A 4,520-nucleotide genomic window follows, 5' to 3' on the forward strand; every position below is an offset into this window, starting at 1 on the left:
GGGAAAATTCGAAAGATACATGCAAAAAACTGAAACTAGACCACCAACTTACTCCATACACAAGAATTCAAAATGGATAAAAAACTTAAATATAAGTCTCAAAACAGTAAAAATCCTAGAAGAAAGCATAGGCAGAAAAATCACAGACATCTCACGTAGTTGAATTTTCACTGATACATCTCCTAGGGCAAGATAAACAAAGAAAAAAAATAAACAAATGGGATTACATTAGACCAAAAACTTCTGCACAGCAAAAGAAAACATCTTCAAAATGTAGAGACCCCACAGTACAGGAGAGGATATTTGCTAAGGATACATCTGATAAGGGGTTAATTTCCAAAATATACAAAGAACTCATACAAGTCAACAAGAAAGTAAGCAAGGGTTAGAGAACCTCTTTGAAGAAATAATGGCAGAAAACTTCCCTAACCTGGGTTAAGGAAAAATCACACAAATTTAGGAGGCACAGAGAGTCCCAAGCAAGAAGAATCCAAAGAAGCCTACACCTAAACACATCATAATTAAAATGTCACAATTGTAAGATAAAAAGAGAATATTAAAGGCAGAAAGAGAAAAGCAAATTGTCACCTACAAAGAAGCTCCTGTAAGCCTGTCAGATTATTTCTCATCAGAAACTCCACAGGCCAGAAGAGATTGGTATGAAGTATTAAAGGTAATGCAGAACAAGGATCTGAAACCAAGACCACTCTACTCAGCAAGGCTATCATTTAAAATAAATGAGGAAATAAAGAGTTTTCCAGACCAAAAAAAAAAAAAAAAAAGGCTAAAGGAGTTTATCACCATCAAACCAGCATTGCAAGAAATGTTAAGGGACTGCTGTAATAAGAAGTTGAAATAGAGAGTACAAGAAACATAGGCATAAATTTAAAAAATAGCAATATATAAGTACCTATCAATAATAATCTTAAATATATGTCCGGCCAGGCATGGCTCAGAGGTTGAGCGTTGACCTAGGATCCAGGCGATCGCGGTTCGATTCCAGGTCAGGGCACATGCCAGGGTTGCGGGCTGCAGCCGATCAATGACTCTCTCATCATTGATGTTTCTATCTCTCTCTCTCCCTCTCCTTTCCTCTCTCTGAAATCAATAAAGACATATTTTAAAATAATAATAATAATAATCATAATAATCTGAAATATAAATGTATTAAATGTTTTAATGAAAGGCCACAGAATAGCTGAATGGATAAGAAAACAAGACCCAAGTCACAGCATGAGACTTTAACACCCCACTGACCTTACTGGATATATCTTCCAGACAAAAAGTCAACAAGGAAACAATGATTCTAAATAACACATTAGATCAGATGGATTTAATTGACATTTACAAAACATTTCACCCCAAAGCTGCAGAATACACATTCTTCTCAAGTGCACATGGGACATTCTCAAAGATAGTCCACATGTTAGAACACAAAACAATACTCTACAAATTCAAGAAGATTGAAATCATATCAACCACCTTCTCAGACATTTAAACCATGGAATACTATGTATCTGTAAACAAAGGAGGATCCCTTACCCTTGGAGACAGTATGGTGGGATCTAGAGAGTATTATGCTAAGCGAAATTAGCCAGTGAGAGAAAGACAAGTGTCACATGATTTTACTCATATGTAGAACCTAATAAACAAAATAAACTGATGAACAAAATAGATCCAGAGACATAGAGGCATGAAATAGACTGACGAATCTCAGAGGGAAGGCAGGAGTGGGTGGGTGGGTGGGAAGAGTTTAATCTAAAAACTTATATGCATATATGCATAACCCATGAACACAGACAATAGTATGGTGAAGGCAGGGTGGAGGAGATCAATGCGGGGGAAAGGGAGACATTTGTAATACTTTCCACAATAAGGATAAATTTTAAAAATTTAATTTAATTTAAAAAGTACAGCTTAGGGAATATAGTTAATAATATTGTAATAACTATGTATGGTGTCAGGTTGGCACTGGAAATATCAATGGCACACTTTGTAAAGTATATGATTGCCTAACCACTATGCTGTACAACAGAAAGTAATACAAACTAATATTGTATGTAAACTATAATTAAAAACTAAAATTTTAAAAAAGAAATATTATGTGCCCTTAGATAGACTTTTTATCACTTGAGAATTAAAACTTCATCTACAAAACCAGAATAACAATTTCAACCTTACAGATTATTGTTATGATTAAATAATAGAGAAACAATAAGTGTTTAATAAATGGTAGTTATTATTATTATAATTATTATTATCATTATTACTATGAAACAGGATACTGCCAGAGGCAGAAAGTACAAATGAGCAAGTTTTACTCCAATAAATAGTCTACAATTAGGGGTGGGATGTCAGCAATACACAAAATGTTTTTGCCTGGCACTGAGCAAATCCTAAGGGAGTATGTGTTATTAAAAGTCAACAATAGAGCTTTTCCAGCTGGAACCATGGAGCGTGAAGAAGAGAAGTTTCCTGCTGTGCCAGAAACCCTTAAGAAGAAGATAAGGAATTTCTCAGAGCTGAAGGTCAAGCTCCTGAGATAAAAGTTTGCCCAAAAGATGCTTCAAAAGGCAAAAAGGAAAAGTATTGCATGATCTCACTCACATGTGGAATCTAAAGAACAAAATAAATTGATGAACAAAATAGATGGAAAGATATAGAAGCACGGAACAGATTTACAAATCTCAGATGGAAGGTGGAGGTGGGTGGGAAGAGATTAACCAAAGAATTTATATGCATATTAATCATAATCCATGGACACACACAATAGTGTGGCAAATGCCTGGGTTGGGAACAGGTGTGAAGTTGAAGGGGTCGAGGGGGGGAAAAGGGCCATCTGTAATACTTTCAACAATAAAGATAAAATTTTAAATTATAGTCATGGGGATTTAGTATAGAGCATAAGGGATATAGTCAATAACATTGTAATAACTATTACGGTGCCAGTTAGGTACTTGAATTTTCGAGGAATCACTTTATAAATTATATAATTGTATAACCACTATGCTGTCCATCTGTAAATAAATAATATTGAATGTCAACTGTAACTGAAAAATAAAATTTGAAAAAGAAAAAAAAGGCAAGAAGGAAGCTTATCTATAAAAAAAAGCTAAACACTGTCACAAGAAATATAGGAAGATGCGCAGAGCTGAGATTTGAACAGCTAGGACAAGAAAAAGAGCTGGCAACTTCTATGTACCTGCAGAACCAAACTGGCATTTGTTATCAGGATCAGAGGTACCAATGATGCGAGCCCAAAGGTCCAAAAGATACTGCAGCTTCTTTGCCTTCACCAGATATTCAATGGTACCTTTGTTGAGCTCAGCAAGGCTTTGATTAACATGCTGAGGATTGTGGAACCATATATTGCATGGGAGTACCCAAGCCTGACCTCAGTAAATGATTGATCCACAAGCATGGTTATGGCAAAATCAACAAAACAACAAAAAAGAATTTCCCTGACAGATAACACATTGATTGCTCCATCTCTTGGTAAATATAGCATCATCTGTATGGAGGATCTGATTCATAAATCTATACTGTGGCCCTTCAAATTATCTTCTCCACTCATTTTGTAGAAGGTGGAGATGCTGGTAACAGGCAAGACCAGATCAACAGGCTTATTAGAAGGATGAACTAAGGTATCTACCATGGTTATTTTTGTACCCTGGTCAGTTAATAAAGAGTGACTGCTTTAAAATTGAAATGTAAAAAAAAAAAAAAAAAATCAACAATAGAATCAAAGGGATTCTTGAAAGTCTATTTACATGTGCTTAGAAAGTGGAGTAAGACTTACACTAAAATCACCATAGATTCTGGCCACTATCCTGTTACTGTAGCTGTATTGTTTCCCAACCTCCAGCATCTACTACTCTTCCTCCCCTTGGTGCCCACCTAGGTACTACACCCTCTATACCTTGTGATAGTGGATTAGCTAACATATCCATTACTGATGAGTATTCCAAAGGATTTTGTGAATATACCTTTCAGTAGTAAAGAAGCATTTTAAAAACAAAGAACCTTCAGAACCCTACAGAATAAACTTATAGTAATGATGGGTGAGGAAATTGCCATTTTGAAGCAAGATTTTCTCAGTCCAGTTATGTTACAGCTTATAAAGATTACTTTCTCCCAAAGCTAGCCAATTGATTACAAATTTTATAAGGCATATACATAGCTTTCTTTAAAAGTAATTTCTTATTCATGAAGTGTTTCATTCTTCATATAACTAGAAGAATGTTGAAAGTAATTTTAAGTAAATATTTTCCTTCTCTCTGGATGGGAAGAATTTTCTAAGCATAAATAAATAAAGGAATCACAAAGTAAAAGATATACAGATTTGACTATAATAAAACCTTGGCTATATTGAAACCTTCCATATGTTAGGAAGCACTATAAGCTAAATTAAAACAAATAACAATATCCATAAAGGATTTATATTCATAATATACAAATAATTCATATAAATTAATTAAAAAATATTTTAACATCCCAACAGAAATAAAGTTTAAAAATAT

General features: G+C 34.3%; 1 pseudogene across 1 annotated transcript; it reads left to right on the forward strand.

Moving 5' to 3' along the window:
* The first annotated feature begins 2,441 nt into the window (after window positions 1–2,441).
* LOC308553223 (large ribosomal subunit protein uL30-like) lies at window positions 2,442–3,643 on the forward strand (annotated as a pseudogene). The gene is made up of 2 exons: window positions 2,442–2,573; window positions 3,083–3,643. The product of its transcript is annotated as a large ribosomal subunit protein uL30-like (transcript).
* Window positions 3,644–4,520: the final 877 nt, after the last annotated feature.

The sequence above is a fragment of the Miniopterus schreibersii genome, assembly GCF_964146895.1.
Source record: "Miniopterus schreibersii genome assembly, chromosome: 2".
NCBI classification, from domain to species: Eukaryota; Metazoa; Chordata; class Mammalia; order Chiroptera; family Miniopteridae; genus Miniopterus; species Miniopterus schreibersii.